The 21,723-nt window shown below is 41.3% G+C and overlaps 1 protein-coding gene across 4 annotated transcripts in view; it reads left to right on the forward strand.

The window, feature by feature from the left end:
* Window positions 1-629: 629 nt before the first annotated feature.
* The window catches only part of STAG2 (STAG2 cohesin complex component), a 74,009-nt gene continuing 52,915 nt past the window's right edge, over window positions 630-21,723 (forward strand). For 3 of the 4 annotated variants that reach the window (XM_079318529.1, XM_079318532.1, XM_079318531.1), the window contains exon 1: window positions 630-847. The gene's annotated coding sequence lies outside the window, so the exon portion shown is untranslated. Of the gene's footprint in view, window positions 848-2,001; window positions 2,134-21,723 lie in introns of those variants that run through there. The other variant, XM_079318530.1, reaches the window with a different exon arrangement.

The raw sequence follows: 21,723 nt of genomic DNA on the forward strand, positions 1-21,723 counted from the left end.
TACTGCTTATACGGATCGCTTTAGGTTCATAAAATCCTCATGCAGGGAGAAGAAAAGGAATCCTACAAGTGCTTATTTAAATAGGAACGCACTGGGCGATGGGCAGCAGCAGAAAGTGTTTCTGGAGAACGCCTCGACCACGGGAGCCATCGGTGCCAGCGGACATTGCTTCTGCGGGGTCCTGCGGCTGCCAAGATAAGGCACCTGCATCCCTGCGGGCACCCCGCGTTATCTCCCGAGCCACGGCTCCTCCGCGCTCCGCTCGCCGTCCTGAGGCAGCGCGCAGGGCGAGCGCGGCCCCGCGGCACGGGCTGCGCGGAGCTCTTCGGTAAGGCCCGGCTTTGCCTCGGCCGGACAATTGCGTCCAATTACCGCAGGGCTGCGACAGCAAAGGCGCCAGGGCTGCGTGCGGCCGGGCGCGTCCCGCGGGCTGGCCCCGTGTCCGAGCGGCCGCTCCTTTTTAGGCCGTGCCGCGGCCCCGCTCCGATCCGCCCCGCGCGCGGCCCCGCGCATGCGCCGCACCTTGTTTACCCCGCTCGGCGCGGCGCCGCCGCGGGCGGCCGGCAGGTGTCGCCCCACGCCCAGGAGAGCGGGCCCCGCTGGGCGGCCGCCAGGTGGCGCCTGCGCCCTCCATTCGCCCGCGAGCCGCCGAGCAGCGAACACCCCAAACAATCCCCAGCGCCGCCGCCAAATTAAATAACCCCGACCCGCCCGCGCCCCGCGCCCCCTCCGCGCCCACAGCCCGGCACCGGCCGGGACGGGCGCGCAGCCGGCGAGCCGCGCCGGGGTTACGGGAGCGGAGCTGTGCGCCAGGGCCTCCTCGCTGCCTACGCCGACACTGGGCAAGGTAAGTTAGAAAATGGCGGCGAAGCTTCTGGAAGTTTGGCGGGGGGACGCGGGATCGTGGTGCGCGGCGGCGATGAGAGGCCGGGTCGGGGCCCGCGGCCCCCGGGCCCGCGCGGGGCGCCAGGCCGGCTGGCCGCGGGGACTGCGCGCAACCAAGATGGAGGACGGCGGGGCCGAGCCGCGAAAACACTCCAGCCCCCCGCTTCCCCCACCCCCCGTTCCCGGCGCGCCGCGGCGGGGAGGGGGGAGGCGAGCAGAGTGCGAGTGAGAGAGAGAGAGGGCGCCGAAAGCGGCCCCCCTGCCCGCCCCGGCCCCCTTCCTCCTCCCCAGAGCCGGCCGCGGGCAGGCCGGGCCCGGCGCTCGGCGAGCTAAAATGGAGAACCGCCTTCTCCTCCTCCTCCTCCTCCCCCCTTCTGCCGAGCCGAGCAGGGGCTGCCGGCAAGATGGAGGACTCGGGCATTGTGTGCGTGGGGTGTGTGTGCGGGCGAGCCGGGCCGGGCTGCTCGGGTGGGCAGGCGAGGGGAATGGGGTCGGGGCCCGAGCCGCGCTCGGGGCGAGCGCTGGGCCGCGCACAGAAAATGGTGGGGTGGCTGCCGGTGTCCCGGGGTCGAATGTCGGGGGAGGCCGCGGGCAGTGCACTCGCACCGCTGACAGCGCTCGCCACGGCTCCCTTCCCCCTGCTCCCCGCCGCCCAGCAGCCGAGTTCTTCCTTCCAGCCCGCTCCCGGCTGGGTCGCCGCACGGGGAAGTGCCGAGGAATCGGGGTTTGTCTCCTCAGTCTCTCTTCCCAGAGCTGGGGCAACTCTGGTCGCCTTTCCCCGTGACTGCACAGCAGGGCTGGCGGGAGCGGGGCTCTTTCGGCCCAAGTCAGGACGTAGGGACTGACCTACACCTTCCCCCCCGCCTCCCTTCGCTGCCCCCCCGCCCCGGCGCCCAGCTCGGGAGAGGCCTTTGTGGGTCGAGTTTTCCCCTCCGAGTGACTTTGGCCGAGCTCCTCGGCGGCTGTCCGCTAAGAGGAAGAGTTGTGGCAGTTTCCGTTCGGCTTCCTTTATTTTTTTGTAAAGAAAGGGCGCTTGCCAACTTGTGCCGGGGACGCCCGATGCCGGGAGCCGCGTGTAGCAGGAACCCCGCTGGGCTCTCGCCGGCCCCGGTGGGGGAGGGGGGCAGGAGGAGGAGGAGGAAGGAGAATGCTTCTTACTGGGGGGTTTTGGCGCCACTTTTGTTTTAGATAGTGCTCCTCTGCCCCCTCCTCCTCGGCACGCACTGAACTGAGCTGAACCCTGCCCAGGTAGGAAATGAGAGCTTTCCTGGTGTTTCTGTTTTCTGGGCGCTTATTTTCTCTACATGGATTTAAAAAAAGAAAAGGGAAAAAAAAACCAAAACCAAGCATATATATACGTATATATAGTTGTTGCTGCGGTTAGGGACGGAAGGACAGAGAAGTGAGCGGCCGCAGATGGCTGGGCTGGGAGGCCTGTTTTCCGAGAATTCCTCTCCCTTGCGAGCGCATCCCCGGTGCTGGGCGTGCTGGCCTTGGGGGCTCGCACCGCTGCGCTCCCGGCCGCGCTGCCTCCATGCCTCCCTCTCTTCTGCTAGCGTTGTATAATCCGTCTACCCCGTGGAAATCCGGGACCCACCGACCTAATTTTTTTTCCCTCTCCTCGCCCCGAGAGCGAGCGCGTAAGCGATCGGGCCCCTCTTTGGCTGCTTTTATTTATTTATTGTACTGTCCGGGCTCGGTTCTCCTTTCTCGTGTTCCCACGGGATGCAGCATTTGGAGGTGACACAAAGTTTCGATCACCTCCGAGTCCGGTGTTCTAATTACCGAGGGGGAGTGGGTGGTTGGTTGGTTGGTTTGGCGTTGGTTTTTTTTTGGGTTTTGTTTGTTTGTTTTTTCCGCTTGTTTTATTTTTAAATTACTTTTTGGCAGCCCGGGTAGCGCTGCTGCCCCCCCCGCCTGCCTTGCCGGCGCTCGAAAGCTCTCCCTTCCCGTGCGCTCCCCGAGCCACACCCTGGCGTGTCCGGTCCCCCGAGCCGCCGGTGTGACCCCGCGTTTTCGCTGCGCGCCGCGGGGCCGCCGCCCGGCGCGGGTTGCGGGGGGGCCGTGCCGGCGCGGTCCGGGCGGGCGGGCGGCTGCCCAAGTGCGTCACGGAGGCCCCGCCGGGCCTGCTCGCCGCGCCTCGGGCCGCGCCCGCCGCCCATTGGCCGCCGCCGCGCGGGAGGCGGCCGCTTCCTCCGGCCCGCCCGGGCCCCGCCGCTCGGCTCGGGGCGAGCGCGGCCGGCGCTGCTCGGGCCCCGCTCCGCGTCCCTCTTGCACGGCTCCAGGGGCTGCTGCGGGGGAGCCGCAGGAAAACGCCTTTTGGATCGCTTCTCGGGAAGCCGTTGCACGACCGCTGTATGCGCTCCGGGAATTTTGTTGAATCCCGTTTTAAACGACCAAGAATGAGAGTTCCTAGCATTTGCTACAGCGAGGTGGTGTTCCCCAAGCATAACTCTGTTAACTCTTGGCAGTTCCATCTCGATTTGTTATTGATTACCTCTTTCTCGTTTGTAGTGTTTGGCCGTTCAAAACAACTTTTTCCATTTTTCTTAGTCTCATTTCCTTAAATCAGTAATCTATTTATTATTATTCCTATTTATCTGGTATTCAGCTCTCCCAAGACTTAGCCATTTGCAGGCTGGCTGATTGTGCACAGACAAATAAATACCACGAGTGATTGTGCAATTGGCCATCGTTAATCTCTGTCATCTTGATACCACTTGTTCATTATCCTCAACTCATAATTTTGTGGATCTGTCTTCCTGGTGATCAGTCACCAACTCAGTAACACAGATCTGGTACAGGGCTTCTTTATTGGGTAACATAGTTGTTTTCTTTATGGCACGATAACAGTTGAGTTACTAATTAAAACGTGGTGTGAGAGCTGCCTTGCTTTAGCATAAACATCAGGTATTTTTGCTGCTGAAAGCCCTGAAGGTGAACAGGCTCAAATCCCCACACTGTTCTGATTAATCAAAGACTGAAAAACCTAAGAAGTTATACAAAGAAGAAAAATATTAATTGAATAATTTCTCTGACAAATAGATCTTGCTCTGTATCTCATAGGGGTCATATTGGTCCTTCTTTACAAAACCAATTTAAGGTACATTTTATGGTGCGTGTACAGGTGGGCTTTGTGCAACCTGGTGACACAAACCTCTGAAGTTTCTGTTGCTGTTGTTTGTATTAAGTTAGCTGTGGTAACTTAAGGTTGACTGTTGTATGAGCAAATCAAGCAAGCAAGCAACCAAAAAACCCACAGGCATGAAACTGGGGATAGGAGAGACTTTAATTTTTCTGTGATCCTTCCCTAGCTTTCAGATAAACTTGTAAGTTATATACTTGGGCCAGAGTATAGGCCTTTTAAGCTTTTATCTGCACTTACAGTTTCAGGAAGATAATGCTGAATAGAGTTAATAAGCAATGTGAGGATTTGTTAAACTTGTATTTAAGAAATTAAATTTATGTACAGTTTCTCATCTTTAGATATAAAGTATTGATTTTTTCAACTGAAAACAGAAATCAGGGTTGGTTCAAATCAAGGACTCTGTGATATTTGAATATATTTTTCAAAAATTGGGTTCTGTGAAATGACAAAAAATTGCTAGCTCATAGATTATTAAAATAGTTTAGAATGCATTCTATTACTTGAATAGCATTCATTTTATGTTTTGGAGTATTCAGTTAGCTGGTTGGTAATCTAACTCAAATTCCATAAATATATCACATTTGAACTTTATGTGTTCAAGTCTTTCAATGCTTGGAGTGAAATAATTTTCATTTGGGAGGAGTGTAAATAGAATTGTCAGTTAAATACTCTCTAGGTTTATTTTGTCTCAGTATAACTTACCAATAGCAACTGAATTATAAAAAAAAAAGTCATGTAGACAGCTTCTCTTGAATATTACATGCTACTGCAGTCTCCTGTAGAAAATAGCTGCAGGCAACAAACCACTTGAAAGTTCCTGCTCTTGGTGGTGGGAGCAACTGTGTTAGACATAGTTAAGTCATGAAATTATGTTGGCACATCAAAGCTTTATGAACTTTTTAAAATTAGATTGCTCTTTGTCACTTATGGTTCAAATTTAGAATGATTCCAGAATCCTTCTATGTCATTTTCATTTGTGGTCTTACTATCTCAGTTGTTTTGCTGCAGGCAAATATTTTAGGAGAGATGAGCCTTTCTGAAACTTGTGTGCCAGTAAAAACAGGTTGTATGTTTTACAAAAACCTGAAATACTTCAGTTGCTTATTTTCACCAAATGAATCCCAGAAAATAAGCAAATATTTCTGCTTGTTACTTGTGCTTGTTGGTTGTGGCGCTGGAATTCTGTGTTTTGTCAGATGAGACAAGATTTTCAACTCAGTGGGATCTCTGTCTACAGTGGCCATTTCTTCTCTGACTAATTTGAAAACTTTGGAGAATATTGTAAGTTTGAATTTCCAAAATGGTACTGTTGGGTTTTGGTGGCAGATGTTGTTTTGTTTTGTGTTTTTTGTTTGTTTGCTTTTTTCTACTTTTTTCTCTTTTCCTTTTTTTTTTCCTTTTTTTTTTTTTTAATTTTTTAATTTTTTTTTAATGTGTGTAATTAAGAAAACATACTGGAAGGAGAAATATGTTGTGGATTTCATCTCTGTCAGTGAGATGTGAGAATTTCCAAGAGTCTCATCTGGTTCAGTTGATGGAAAGAAGTGATTGATAGCAGCCATCAACATACCAGTTTAATACTCTTAAATAAAAGCTTTGGTTTCTTTCTCTGTATCACTTAAAACATTTGTATTCTGAAAACTTAATCCGAGATGAGGATCATTGACAGAGGAGAGAGTGATAATCTAGTCCTTGGGAAACAGAGGTAAGCAGGGAATTAGAGTTTTACGTTGGAAAAAAAAGCTTGCACACAGCTAATATATGGAAGAATAAGAAGAGCTCTTTTTCATGTGCATCACAAAAACTTTAATGGTGACATAGCCTATAGCCGTGGTTTAGATCCAATACCATCCAGCGTTTTAGATGAGTTCCCCTTTAAAACTCGAAGGCAAAGTAAAAAAGGCAATTCTTCAAGGTGCCGTAGTTCCTGGGTGGTTGGCGCCGGCAGCTCTGCGTTGTGGGCTGCTCTGGGCCTCCTCCCGCCTGCTCCCGCCCCGTGCTGTTGAGTGCGCCCGGCGGCGCCTGGGATGGGGCAGCGCGCAGATGGAAGGCGCTGGCTCCGCGCTGGCTCCGCGCTGGCTCCGCGCTGGCTCCGCGCTGGCTCCGCGCTGGTTCCGCGCTGGCTCCGCGCTGGTTTCGCGCTGGCTCCGCGCTGGCTCCGCGCTGGCTCCGCGCTGGCTCCGCGCTGGTTCCGCGCTGGCTCCGCGCTGGCTCCGCGCTGGTGCCGCCCGGAGCCGCTCCCGGCGGGACGGAGCGCGGGGCGCGCCCAGCCCGTGCGTGCAGCGGCCGCCCCCGGTCCCCAGGGGGCGCCCGGCGGAGGGATGGCGCGCGGGGCTGCGCTCCGCCGGGTCACGCCTGCGGAGCTGCGGCTCTCGGGCCTTCATTCGCTCCAAAGACTGCTCTGAAGGGTGAACCTGTTAAGCTCTCCATTCAGTGAACAGATTTCGTGTTTGAAGATTAGTACAGTGACTTCAGTTAGCTTTTTATATTAGAAGAAAAAAATGCTTTCACGAACTTAGGCATCCTTGTGGTTTAGGAGTAAGCTTGATATCTGATGTGCCTTTTGACAAGGTCAGGTATTTGCTTAAGAGTGCTATTGCAAAAACTCATTTTGAGAGTACAAGGTTAAAATTGTAGTTTTAATCCTATGTTGTTTTAACTAGAATTTATTTTCCTTAAGTATTCTCATCTTGAAGTTCATAAAAATCTGCTAAAGTTGGAAATTATTTTTTGTGACAATAAATATAAAGTAAGGGAAATATCTGAATATGATCCTCATTTAGATCCTCAGAGACAATGGTAGGACTGCCGGTGGTTTGTTGAAGTTGGGAAGCTTGTCTAGAGAAAGATGCTTCAGTGTTTGGGTTTCTGTGTTCTTTTTCCCTTGATCTTGTCAGTTTGGTGGGTGAGATCACTGAGACTAGACCAGATCCTAGATTTGGTGGGTTATATCATTCCATTATTTCACAGAATACTCAATCAGTTTTTAGTATGTCTGTATTTCCAAGTTTTCCACTGTTTAATTGTCCTAGAGGTATGAGATCGAGGGTGGAGAAGAGGGAAAGGGAAACATTTCTTTCACAAGCATTTTCTGAGATCTGGCACCCAATTTTGGAGATAGGAATGTGGGAAAATTTGATCCCCCAGGGTACCCCTGTAGCTTTCATGTGGCAGCTGGCTTTTCTTAGGCTTTACTGGCTACAGATTTGTATGGAGGAGCCCAGGACTAGTCTGCATTTAAACTTCTTTATGCCAGTTTGAGTCAGAAATGAAGGACATGTAGGATTATATCTGTGTGCAGCTAGCTTGTCTTATTGTGGCTTCAGAGGGAAAATAAGTTGTCTGATAGCTGCTTTATCCAGGTACGTAATTCATTGTTGTCTATTCTGCACATTTTTTGATTGTGTAGCTAGCTATGGTTTTTGACTTTGAAAGGCTTATTTTTGTAAAAGACTATGATCAGAAGAGGGAGTAGATGTAAGAAGATTGGCATATATAGCAGGGTAGTTTGTGATTGAGAAGCTGATCACAGTACCTACCCAGAAAAATATCTGAGGACATGTGTTGGTTGGTTGGTTTTGGGGCTTTTTTTGTGAAATTTTTTTTGGTAGGTAGGTGAGTAGTTTATTTTCTTATAGCTGTGACTTTAACAGGCTTATTAGTCCTGCCCTTACACAACCTTTTATGCATTTTACTTTCCTTTCAGTAAATGTTAGTTATTATATTAGAGCAAGGGAATATGCGTGACACTCTAAATAATTTTATTTTCTGCAGTAGTATTTTGTTACTGCTTCTGTGTAGCTCTAGAGAGGAAAGTATTTTTGCATCTTTTCCCATTGTTCGAGGGTAGATAGAACAAGCTGATGATTTCTGCATGTGTTTTGAAAAACGTCTCAAATGGTGCCTGTTGCTGTATAATGAATATCTCTGCAGTGGTTTAGATTCATAAGAATTATAGCTGAAATTTCAGGGTTTCCTATTGATAAAATAATGAACTTGAATATACTGATATTTTGAAAAAGACAAATCATTTCTGAAACTATTATTTTAAAAAGTAACAACAAACCTTAGGTATTTATGTTTTATTTAGTCAGGGTTGCATTCCCGATTTGGCTTTGGAGATGCTGTGAAGGTTTGAAGTGCTGCTTAGCCTGTGGTCTGTGAGTGATGTGGAGGACACCTGAGCTTACCTGCAGGCTCCCCTCAGTTTTCTCCCTTCTCCAGTGGTACCTCCCACTGTCCCAGCGAGTGCAGGCATCATGTGATGAACACTTGCTTGGTGCTTCCTGGGAGGAGGGCGTGTTGTACTTTGTGTGGTCATACAGCAGAGAAGGCTAAATGCAGTTATTTTCCTATTGCTTAGTCCATGTGAACTGACTGGAAGGAGATGGGTGCTTTTGATGGGGAGGTAATGTTGCTGTTCTTGGTTATGGCTGAATTGCAGGTTTTTACTGAACATAGGATTTCAGCCTAAGTTTTAAGACTATCCTTGTGTCATCATATCTGGGCAAAAGAAAATTGACTTCTGCTTTGTTTACAAAGAAAAATAAGGTGTTCAAGCTAAGGCTTTTTCAGTCTTTCATGCTATTACCTGTTACTCCTTTACATAAAACTCAGTTCATTCCTTAAGAAGGATCCGCTGAAAATTTGGACCAAATCAAGTCTTAGTAAGCAGATAATAGGCAAGTGATATAATTGGATGGTGGTTGGGGTTTTATTTATTTATATATTTATTTGTTTGTTTATTTGTAAGAATGTAATCTTCCAGCAAGCAGAGTTAATTATAATAAGAATTTGTATGGAGTAGGGGTGTGAATATTGAAGGTCTGTATTTTATCATGTGTTACTTTTATTAATGTGCTGTGGGTAATTGAACATGTAGATTACTGAAGTTACAAAAATCCCCAATATAAGTAGTAAATGTCAAGAACACAGCCTTGTATTTTATGTGTGCATTTGAGGTGTCTGGTTTTCAATTTGAAGATGGCTGTCTGACAGGAGTCTTGGAATAAGGCATTTTTTATAATTATGGATATAGTGGTTAACTGATTTAATTTGTGTAAGATGGTAGTGCATTCTGACCACTGGCCATTTCACTTCTGATTTTCTTAGAAACAGAGGACCAATTATTAAGATGTTCTTTCCGAGGGGGGAAACTGGGAAGACTTGATTGAACCCTTTTTTTTTTTTTTTTTTTTTTCAAAACAGGAATGACGAGTGGCTGCAATCTATATATCATATGGCAGAGCTGTGCTTGTGGCAGGGAAATAGGGACGAAAATTGATATACTGTATTTTGATTTAGGGTAAAAAATACAATTTAAATATATTTGAAAAGGAAAGACTGTCATATTAATAATTTAGGATTAATAACATAAGAATTTGTAAAACCTGGCTGTTTTTAACTATTTTGGGATGGTAATAGTATTCTTGCAGAAAAGTTCCTGTTTGGTATATGGCTATATACTATTTTTATTGTTTCTTATGTACCTGTTTGGACAATTGTATCCAAAATACTTTCTTTTAACATCATGTGTAATAAAGTTTTGCATAATGAGTGCGCAGTTGCTTCTTAGAAGCAATGCCACAATGAAAAAATTATTTATGTTCTTGGTCACAGAATTGCTGAGGTGGGAAATGACCCCTGGAGGTCTAATCCAACCTTTTGCTTAGATCTTGTCCTGTAAGGTCACTTGTCAAGTTTTGAATCTCAGGGGATGAAGTTTCCACAATCTGACAATCTATTACTCTGTTCTTATTGGATGGTCCTTCTTTATTTCACAATTTAAAGTTGTTGTAAATTCCCATGAAGATTCATGTTTTTCATCCCCCAGTATATGTTTAGAATGTATCCCTAGATGTTGGAGAATTGGGACTATAATGTCCCAATTTAGAGCTGGTGATGCTTTTTTTGCTGGGAATTTTATAGAGACAGGTAAATGGCTACTGAATGACTTTTTGTTACCTACTTTTCTCTTCTGTCGTGTTCCATGTGCTGTATTTATCTTTCTTGTGTCTGTATTCAAGCTTCACTTACTGTGTCTGACAAAGTCTTGCAAATGAAACTTCCTTTCCTGAACATTTACCTGTTCACTTCAGTGTCATTCATACACTAATCAAAGTTATTCTTCTTACAGTTTTCATATTTAAGCAGTGATATTTTTATTGCTTCTCATAAATATTATTTCTAGAAATCTACAGTTCATTTGAAACTATAGTAACCAGAAAGGAAAGCTGCAGAACTTGGATCTGTAGTATAGGTCTGTTGTCATTTGCCTAATAAACAGTTGGCTAAAGGAAAGGTGAAACTGGCTTTTGCATGTTGATTTACCCAATGTAGAAATGGTTTAACAAGCCAAATGCTTCAATAACATTGGAAAATGTTTGGGCTTTCTTCTCCACTCAGTTATATTTCTTTTCAATATTCTGTGTTTAAGCTGTTCTTGTTTTATTAAGTGTGCTTCCATTCAACTAGTTTTGATAAGTCGTCTTTTTAAAACTGATATATATTAGTATTGGATTAATTTAAAAATGTTGATCTCTTAAAAAGTATTGCTGATGCAGTGATGTGTATTCTGTATTACTGCTCTGCTATGAAATAAACCAGATTTTGTACACAGACAAGTTGTGGCTTGACAATTGAAATAGAATAAAAAAAATCAGCCTTTAGGAATTTTATTTCTCTTGCTGCATTGCATTATCTTAGTTATACTGCTCAATTTCTATTCAGCAATACAGTGGTTTTATGAAAGTTAACTTAGAGTATGATTGTACCTCAGGGCAGTACTTGGTGCTAAACAGAAATTTTCGAAGGTGGCAAGACACAGATTGTTTACATCAATGTGATATAAAAATATCAAAAACATTTTTAGACCCTTTCAGTTCAATAGCATTGGATAGAAGAAAATACAGAAAGTCATCCTTTCCATATACAGTAGGTCACTCATTAGGATTCTTCCTATTCTCCCCCACATGCAGTAACAGTCTCTGAAAAATTGAATTCTCAAGGGTTTTCCTTTTTGTGCCAAGGGGCTCTAAAGTATGCAAAGCATACCTTGCATTCAAAACTGGTTAGAGGAGTTTTGTTTACGAAGAGGATTTATGCATTCTTGCAAAATCCTTCAAATGGGCTTAGTCTTCCCTATTTCCATTGAAGGGAAGCATGGAAAAATTCTAATGGTTCTTTTGGATGCAAGGTTGAATCAGTGTTCCTGGTAGCTTGGGGATTTAAAAACTTACTGAAGTTTTCAGTTTCTTTACCATAAGCACTGTTTGTTAATATATAAGGAACTAAGCATCCTAGGAGGTGAAACAGGATTACTATGATGAAGGAAAATATAGCAAGAAAGTTAGGAAAGGTAGGAATGTGTAAGAATATGGTGATGAATATGAGAGCCATTGTGTGTCCAGTTCTATCATCTTCTCTTTTTCTTTTTTTCTGTTATGAAATATGTTAGCATTGAGTGATTGAATATGTGCAGTATAAGTAACTGCTTTAATGTAGAAAACTTAATTTTAGAATACACTGCCACATGTAGAAAGGTGCAAATTTGTTTCTTGAATGTTTAATTTTTCAATTCGTAACCATCAAACATTAGAGGCTTTTTGAACGGGATTTGGAGGGGAGAAATCAGACTGGTGATCCATTGGAAAAGTAGTTTTTTCTATGAGTGTAGTTGGTGGAGAGACTAGTTACTTCACTGATGTGAAAGAAAAGAATTGAGCAGTTGTATAACTGACTAATCTTTCTATATAACTTCAAATGCAGAGTTTCCTCTCTCACTTAGGTTAGCAGAGGTGGGCCTTCCCTTTCACAGGACAGTTCCATGAGTAAGTGCTGCTACTAGGGTGGTTCAGTCTCTGTGTCCTGACCACATGCTCTGCTGTTAGCATCGTGCCTGTGTTTTGTGACCACTTGAACCCTATAGGTGAACTGGTTTAAGGAGCTAAACTCTGAAGGACAGTATTTTTCTGTGGGTTAAATTCCTGTGGAGGCAAATGTGTGCTCCTTCTGCATGAAAGAAGGTATTGGAGCTTTTGTCTAGTAAGAATACAGAAATACTCAATATTTTAGTAGTTGAAGTGTTTTATCAGTTACCTGGTCCAACAGTAGCAATTGCTTCTGTAACTGTAGAACCGGAAAAAGAAGACTTTATTCCCACTGTCATCTACTACTTTTCTCCCTGGTCTTACTCATAAAAACATCAGGCTGATGTGCCAGTTCCAAAACTCGTCCTCTAATCTTTGTGGTGATCTCCATTTTATCTTTTTTTCCCCCCCTGAAATGTTACAAAGTCTGTCATAGATCAATTAGAGCTCTACAAGGAAATTCAGGACTCCAGTTGATTTGCATTAATTTATGCAGGCAGGAAGATGATGTACATTTTTCTCTGGTTTCAGTCTATGTGCTGCCTAGAAGTTGTGCAGGTGTTACTGGGAGCAAGATGGAAAGGCTAAGAGAAGATTTTAAGAAGAGTTATAAAAGATTTTTCTTGCAGCTTTAGCATGGTTAATCAGATGCTGTTTCAAAGACCCTGCTAGACCTCCTCTTTCAGCTGGATGCTTACCAGTCAGCTGTGGTTAGATCTTATTATGAGCCTTTGCACTCTTGAGTTTTCTGTGGTTCCTGGAAGCTGCAGTGCCAGTTCTATCCATGAGGTCTGGCTTGGGCTTGTTTGCAGAATATGGACCGTGCTGTGCAATGATCATAAGTCCCATCCCTCCTAGATTCAGAAATTTTTGGGGCATGCTGAGGCTACAGGTCTTATCTCTGAGAGTACCTGATAATTAAATCTGGTGTACCTTTTTTAATTTTATAAAATATTAATATTGTCCTTCAGAGATACTGGGAAATGCCTGAACCTGTCATGTGCCTCTCCTCTATACCTCACTTTTGGCTCAATTTATATGTGAGACCATTTTGTTTTCTTCTACTATTGGAAGAAAGCTTGCAGAGTGCTTTTTGCAACATGGGATCCTAGCTAAGATGTTGGCTTTCTTTACATGTTCAGCAAGAGCTTTATTCTTGAATGATCAGAAACTATTACATTGTGATACATTGCTTAATCCCTCACCATTTTAGATTTTAAATCCAGGAAAACTAGTCTGCTCTAGGCAGAACTGTGGTGTATTGAAAATAAGATTCTACATGAAAGTTAAACTGACACCTTCTCTGTAGGCTGACTTTGCTTTGTGAAGTTGTAGTCTGATCAAGAATACTAGGCAACAGAAAAATCATATTTACAAGATGTTTGGAGTTCTGCAGATCATTTTAGATTGTACAGAGGATTATAGAGATGTGGGTTGTTCAGCATGCATTTATATAAGCTGTGTTGAAACAGGAGTTTCTTTTTTGGTGTTGGAATTTGAAGCAGGCAGTGGGCATTGGTTCTCCCCAGTTTTGCAGGTGCTCCTTAGAAGGACTGTTGTGAATATAGCTGCAATTGCCTGAGCTCTGTTTCTCCTTACTGCTGTTGAAATGTTTCTGTGGGACTTCACTGCTTGGAAGCATGCCAGAATGAGTGTGTGGGAAGACTTAATACTGGCTACTTACATAGCATTTTGTATGTTCAGACTCTTCTGCAAATATTAACTAATCTTTATTTAACATTTGAGCCTAATTTCTGTCAGTATAAATCAGTAACAGGCAGTTGTGACCCCTATTTTTTTGATGTCAAAAGAATAAAATGCTGCAACTAGAATAGTAAGAATAATCTTTATCATCTCATTAACATACTGTTTTTTGTCACTGTACCCTTCTGGTTCCATGTGGTGTAGAAAAAAGTTACAAATGGAGTGTAATGCTACTCTTCAGGAGGTCTCTGCATTTTAGGATGCTGACTGTGGGAAGGAATCACAGTGTATTCATTTTGTGTGGTATTTAAGCTTTTCTGTGTTGTTTCTGCAATGTTAAGGTTTATTTCTTTCCAGTCTGGGGAACCATAGCATATTCACAATGCTGTGAGAATAATGTTCATTCTGAGCTTGCTGCTTAAGGACTGTCATTCATCTTAAAATGTATAGTTAGGTTGAAAATTCCTATGAAAGTTGCTAGGGTTTACCCTACTTGTGTTTTGCCATTATAAATGCCAGTTTTCAGTTAAGTATTTATTAAATAGAACTGCTATGACAAATTCATTAAGCTGTTAGTGTTTTAATTACTGTAAGGTTCTTGCAGCACCAAACCTAAAGCAGCTGTGGATGTTTTTATTAGGGTTCCATATTTTACTTTGAAAATTACTGTTGTATTGTTTTTTGTTGATACTGTTGATCAGCTCTAAATGATTACTGTGTTGTATGGAAGTGTTTTGCTGCAGCAGTATCTAAAAAATAAGCATATGGATTTCAAATACATTTATAATAAATAAAAATGTCCCTTTTGAATTGCAGTTTTTGCAGATAGTTTTGCATTCTACTAGCCAGATTTTTTGCAGCTTCTTTTTATTTTGAAGAGATAATAAAATAGTTTTCTTCATGTAATCTACAACTGTAGTTTGCATGAAGTGATAAATATGTGTCTACAATTTGGATTGGATATGTTTTCATATTAAGCATCTTTTTAAAGTGTGGCCTCAGTTCTCGGTTAGCAGTTAAGATTTGGTCATTCCAGCTTTTGCTTTGGAAGTTAAATGTTAAAGTGGTTTATACAGTGAATTGCATGCTAGCAACAGCATGGATTAATAAGAAGTAGTATTGAGGTCTGGGTTCTTGGTATAGGTGTGGTAGTGTGCTAAACCAGCTCATTTTCTGTGCCATGACTAGCCTGGACACTCTTCCATTGTGTTGTGTTCCATCTTGGAGACACAGAATGCTAAGGGAAATAAAGTGGTGAATTTGGCTTATTGGTCTTAAACTTTTAATGGAGAATTCAAAGAGAAATTAGCTAAATTAATGTGATTTTTTTTCCATTTGTTTTCATTTGTAATAGCATTATTTGTAAAAGCTACACAGGTCAATGAAGAAAATAATTAGAAATAGAACTAGTTTGCATTACATACTCTTGGAGTATTGAACTACTCAGTGGTGAGTGCTGTCTGTGTTGGAATAAAGCTAGTCCTGGCTTTGCATGGAGGAATGGTAGATTCCAGTCATGTCTGATGTGCTGAAGTAACTTAGTAATGGATTGGAGAACCTAGATTGGACCCCTCTAGGTTGTACTTAGTGAAGTGAGTTAGTGGTTCATTTTTCTTTAGGAATTTAACAATTTTCTATTTCTGTTGTATCTGTGCTGTTTTTATTGCCATTTTATCTAGGCTTTGGGCAAAGGCAATCAGCTGTTGCCTTATCAGAACACTGAATATATTCAGTCAGCACAAACCAGTGTGAGTTAAGAATTTTCATTACTGTGGGAAAAACAGTGTGTGGAGCCAGGCTTTTCTGCTTTGTAGCTGGCTAGGTAACACTTGGTACAGGCACTTGGGTGTTGTACTAAATATTCCTCATAGTGCCATAGCCAGAGAGAGTGGGCTTGATTTGGAGCAGTGTATGGTAACTTCTAAAGCAGTTTTAGCTGCCAGAACAGTATGGACATCTCTGTTTGTTTTTGATGGAATTGGACTGTTGGTTATGTCTGCCATAGTGTCACTGATTTTCAAAAGAGCTGTGTTACACCAGCCACAGGACTCTTTTGTTGAGCCAGCTGAGCTTATTAAACTGTTGGAAAGCTAATTCATTTGAAAAGAAATTAATAGATTGTTGCTCAACAAAGAGTGTGACAAATGCCCTTGACTATGAAGAATGGCCAGAAGTTAATGCAAGAAGGGGCAGTGGGACTCCTCTTTTTCCAGTAGTAACCCATTTATTTTATTGTACTATTAAACTACTATGGTTATTGTTTGTAGTTTCATTCATTATTTAGCAAAAAAAAAGGATAGTTAATGCAATATTTTCAAAAACTATTATAAATGTCCTCTTAGCTGATAAGTGAAAGGAATAACAGTAAAATTTGAAATTACTAGAATTTGGTCAAGTTCCTTTGAACATCTTCCTTTTCTATAGGTTAATGACAAGTTGAGAAGGTCTAGAAAAGGCAAAGATTGTGAAAAAGGAAAGTAAGTGGGAATGGTAGAACTGCTTAAGTTGTAGAATGCATTTTGTGTAACATGTAACATGTTTTATATTCTAAGTATTCAATAATAATGGTGTAAAACCTTTTAACTGCTGGAGGGCTTGAGGGTTTAAAATGTATATTTAATTTTTGGATTTGGTAGTTTAAGTACAAAATACTTAACAATGACATTTAGAGTTGAAGGATTTGTTTTGCATGTCAATATATTGGACTTGTGTACCACAGTATCATAGAACATAGTTACAGTCTTAGAAACATGGTATAACTGTGCTACTTCTATTTAAGTGGTTCTCTGGAGCCACTAATCTGGGAATCTATTTTACTCCAAATGAAATGGAGGAGGATTTTTTACATGTTTTGGGGAGAACTTGTAAATAGCTGAATGAATCAGTTAGATATCAACAGTATAAACTGCATATTGTTGTAAAATCACTGCTGTATTGGCCATCGTACAAAACCTTAATTATTGCAATTGTCATATCCTGAAACTTTATCTTGTAGCAAATCAGAAGTTTTTATTTTCTGTGGTAATAAACAAGAAGCAAAAAAAGTTACTTGAAAGATGTATTTCTTCAGTGCTGTTATTCAATCCTCAAATCTTAGAGAGTGATGCTGAGGAATGTCTTTCTATAGGTATACATGGAATGAGTTCAAAAGGAGAGCAAAATGAGTTGCTTACATTAAGAGAAATGTAAATTACTGAGAAATAGAGTTGTCAAAAGTGTTAAGAAAATGCTGGTTTAGACTCTTGTAATGATGTTAGTGTAATGATAAATCAGCATTGAAGAAAAAGCAAACTCATGGCAGTAAGGAGTGTCTTTAGGGAAAAAAGTGGTTGAGTACATACTACAGTGTTTTTGTTTGTTAATAGTCTGTATTTGTTTTACTGGACAAATAAGGTGTTTACTTTCGGAGATATTTTGTCCTGCTATATAAGTTAAGGTTTTTATTCTAAAAAGACTGTTGTATTTTTAATTCTTTAGAGTAATGGTGACTTTTGAAGCTGTGTGTTCTGTATGTGTGTTTTCTTTCTTTGTCTGCATTCTTGAAAACCACCCTTTCCCCCAAAGCACAAAATTCAACCAGTGCTACATAAAGGGAGAGCTTCCATTGTCTGTAATATTGCTTTCAGCACTGCTTCAGATTGTTTTTTAAGTTGTAAAATAATTAACTATCATATTTAGTGCCTACCTTTTGTGCATAAGGCCTGACAACACTCTTAAGTAACAGTGAATCAAAAATGCCACACCTACGTGGTAGGAAGATGCTGACTTTTTTTTCCTATGTGGACTTTTCCTGTTTGTAAAATCAGCCTGTAATCCAGCAGGTTTAATGGTGGATCACATATATTCTGTCCAGGACAGATCTTATTAATGCAAAATTACAAAATCATAGTTGTGGGCCTCAGTCTAAGGGACATCAAGGTTCTGTGAGTGTGATCTGATACTACTTGTGGCCAGGTGTAAACCCTTGTGGTATCCCTGTCAAAGGACTCCTGGGTGTGCTCTGTGTCTTGTTGGCACAGAAGGCAGATGTTCCTGCAGAAACCTGGAAAATGGTACCATTTAAGTATCATGCTGCAGTTTTTGACTGTGTTGTAAATTAGTCTGTATTTAGACTCTTTGGTTGCTTAATTTTGGAACAAGGTTTTTTTTTTGTTCTGAAAATTCTGTGCAGTAGCTTGAAACTGACTGGGTATTGTTCCCCTGGGTGTTGTTGCTTGTGGAGACTGAGTATGTTGACACTATAGGTGGACATACCTGTTGTGTGCATTATCTCCTTGTTTTGCTTCATGGGGTACAAAATGACACTCATAAGTAATGTTATTGTAGAACTTCCTAATAACTGTGAAGTATTGCTAGACTACTGAAATGCTCTTTACTGAGAACTTAATTAAAATAAAGGCAAAAGATACTGCACCAAAGCCTAATTTTACTTAATAAATACTAAATTATATGATAGGTAAATACAGTCCATAGTCCATGTCATAATGGCAGAATATTAATCTTCTGATCATAATTTAGTAGTAGTTACTTTCCTGAAGTAATTCTTTAACCATCCTATTTTCAATTTTTCCTCCTGTTCTCTCATCCCTGCTCCCAGATACTTAGATTTATGATTAGCATCTGTCATTTAACACTCTTAAGTCCTCTGTCTTCTAGAATTCTCTGCAAGACAAGGTAGTGCTGCCCTATTTAATTGCATAATTTTTTTTTTTCTTGCATTGATGTTAGCTAATTCATCTTGTGAGGTAAATGGTCTTTGGAGTAACAAATAGGAAGGGGGAAGTTGTCAGTAATGGTGATGTAGGCTAATGGGTCCATATTAAACACTACCACTGACAAGGCATAAGAAAATCCACCAGGGCCTTTTAAAAAATCTGCTAAGCAAGAGAAAGTATAAGGGGCACCCTGTTCATTGCTATGGAAGTAGATTTGATCAGTTAATACCAGTTAGGGCAAAAGGCTGGAAAGGGAGAAACAAAGTATTTGTCCTGATTTTGTCACTCACAATTCTGTAGCTAGATGTGCAGTATTACAAAGGCTTTTTTTAATCATTTTTTTAAAAATAAATTTTTAGGGTTCTATAGATATGCCGACCTGTAAGATTGTGAAGGGCCACAATCTGCTTAGTCATGAATTCAAGTTGATAAAGCAGTTCTTGAAATTAAATTTAATTTTATTCTTGTATGTATTGATGGAGAGGGTAAAAAAAAGAAAACACTTTCTCACTGTATCAGGAAAGGTTTTCACATTAGATCAGTCGGCTGTAATTGAAATTATTCATTACTTTGCAGTGAGAAGTACAGGATTGTACTCTTGAATAAACATTTGCAAGAAATTTTCTGGTCATAACTTTTTTTTTTATTCTTCTCAAGTGCATTTGCTTCTAATCTCACTTGGGTATGTAATGATGTGTACTACCCAAGCTTAGAAAAGTGGTTGTTGAAGGTCACAAATAAACAGGCAAGCAGGTGGATTGTTGAGCTCTTGAGGGAGGTGGGATTTATTAGGGTTAAGTTCAGATGGGTACTGCAGCTCTTGCAAAGCTAAGGTGTGAGCTTTGGTGGTCTTGCTCTTTGCTTTATATGATTTTAGTGATGGAACTTGAAGCTGAGGTGAGCTATAACATTTCAGTTGTTTAACTTTGGAGTAGCCAAAAACCCCTAAGTAGATTGACAATAGTGGGTAGTCATCCAGCTCCTTATGCTTTGACCAACCATATTTAATTCTGTACAATACACCTTATTAAAGGTCTGTTGTAAAACTCACATCCTGCTAAAAATCCTCTGATTTCTTGTTAGTAGCATTTATATTGCATTGGTGTCCGGCTGTGGAGGAAATAAAATTGCATACATTGGGTGATTAGTGTTTTTTCATGTAACTGAATAAAGCATGTGAGATTCAGGAGGTAGCCACTAGAAGATTCCACAGTATTTTTTACAATTTTGTGCCTTAAATTAAAAAAAATAAAAAAATCTTGTCTTACAGCATTTATTGAGAACACTTCTGTCAATCTTTTGCCTTTTTCAGGAAGCAATACAAAATTGCTTTGTGTAAAGGGTAACTGTTAGGTTAACAGCCTGTTTTAAGGACTAAGCTTTTATAGTTTAAAAATCTGCCTTTAAAAAATATAATGGTTACATATTTGCAAATGTTTGTGGGGAACAATATTTTTTAATTTATATGCTTTCTCCAAATGGATTTCACAGAACATCATTCTGTTTATGGTGTTAGAGCCACCGATGAATCAGCTGATGAGTTTTTTACCTGGGTTTGTAATTTGACTGCCCATACTCTATGTGTTTAAAGGATTTTTAATTTGGGAATTGCAGAAGCCTTCCAGGAGTTCATAGCAGTTGTCACAGGCTAAAGTAAGATTTAAAATTTTTGTGAGAATGCCTGCCTGGTTCTTGATTTTCTTCTGATCAGTAAGAGTTCATAAAGAAGCCTGTGCTACAAGGATGGATAGATAGGGATGCAAGTGTGAGTGCTGTCTATATGTTAATGTTCAAGAACGTTTTGAAGAACTAGATATCATCTCTTACAATGTCTTTTTTTTTTTTTTTTTTCTTGCTCCCCACATGAAAATACAGTCAGCACTGAAGCAGCCATAGCAAAAAAATTGTCTACTGTAAAATGTCTGAAGGAAGATTAGGAAGGTGAATACTTTTTATTCCAGGTTTACAGTTTTCTTTGGGCTTTTTGTGTTCATTTTTATTTCTGGTTTCAAACTGTTCTCTCCACTCATGACAAAATGCTCATGTATCCCTCCTTTAATGTGACTGAGGAGACTAGAACACTGCAGTAGTGCTGGGTTCATATCTGTGGCTTTGAACTGGAAGGGTAACCAAGTTGTGGTGGTGTTCACTTTTTGTTCTCTCCCTGGTAATGGGGGAGATTGCCACCTGTGTGTGCATCCCTGGTATTGATGCTGCTTCAATCAACCACAAGCAGTTTCAAGAGAATGTCTTGAAGACATATTATTTCCTTGGGGATTTACTGCATTTGCAACATCACACCTCTGATCCTGCTGCTTACAGAATATGATTATCAGCCATTAGGGCTGAATGTTTAAACATGGTCACTACATAGTGTTTCTCTTCTCATCTCTGATTTTTTTTTTTTTTTTGTTCATCATTAAAAAATCTCTCTCTAGTCTGTTTAGTTTTTGTGGGTTTTTTCCATGTGATGTTTTTCCTTTATTCATTGTTCCAGTATAAGTTGTATCTACTTCTTAGTCTTGTTGAGAGACATGTTGATAGATTTTTACAAAATGAATTTCTGTACAAAATGCATTTGCTTCATATTCCTGAGGAAGATAAAAGTTCTGTCTTTTTTTCTAGTCATCAGTCAATCTGTGGATGTTTTATATTGTTTCTCACCCCCTGACCTCCCTGTTAACCTTGTGTACTCCAGAAAACAACAAAAACAAATCACATAAAAGTGCTTAGGTTTTGCCATCATATTGCCTAGATGAGAACTGCTAAGAAGTAGTATGTCATTGAACATTAGAAATTGTGTGATACAGAAAACATTAAAAGATATGTTACCTGGACACTTTAAATATTTTTTATTTTATTTGGTTTTGTTTTTTCCAACACACCATATGGTCATACTTAGTTTATATTACACTACTGTGCAGGAGATGCACATGTTTTAAACCATGTAATTTATTAGTAAATAATAAATAAGATTTATTTAGTGTGTTATTTTAATGTAGATTTTGTGAATAGTAAGTATTAAAACTTGTATTTTATCTCCTAGTTTCAGAATAGGGAATTGTCATAGTGTCTGTACCCTGATGTGTTAATTGGTGAGAGATGTGGTTTAAATAGGCAGACAGAGCACTTCTTTGTCTTCTCTCCCCTGCAAATATTAGCTGCCATTGTGAACAAGAACATAGTTTTGGTAAAGGGAACACATTTAATAGCATAATTTTATGCCAGTGCTTGAGGGTTGTCAGTATTGCAGTCTAGCAAACACTTGGGGATTTCTTGAGCTGGAAATTGCTGCATGTGTTGCTCCATACCTTGTATGTAAAGTGAAATGCTTGATGATGTAAAGTAAATGTTTGATGAGCACTTTGTTTTCTTCAGTGTTGTTGGAGGACAAGAAAATATT

The sequence above is a fragment of the Erithacus rubecula genome, assembly GCF_903797595.1.
Source record: "Erithacus rubecula genome assembly, chromosome: 15".
NCBI classification, from domain to species: Eukaryota; Metazoa; Chordata; class Aves; order Passeriformes; family Muscicapidae; genus Erithacus; species Erithacus rubecula.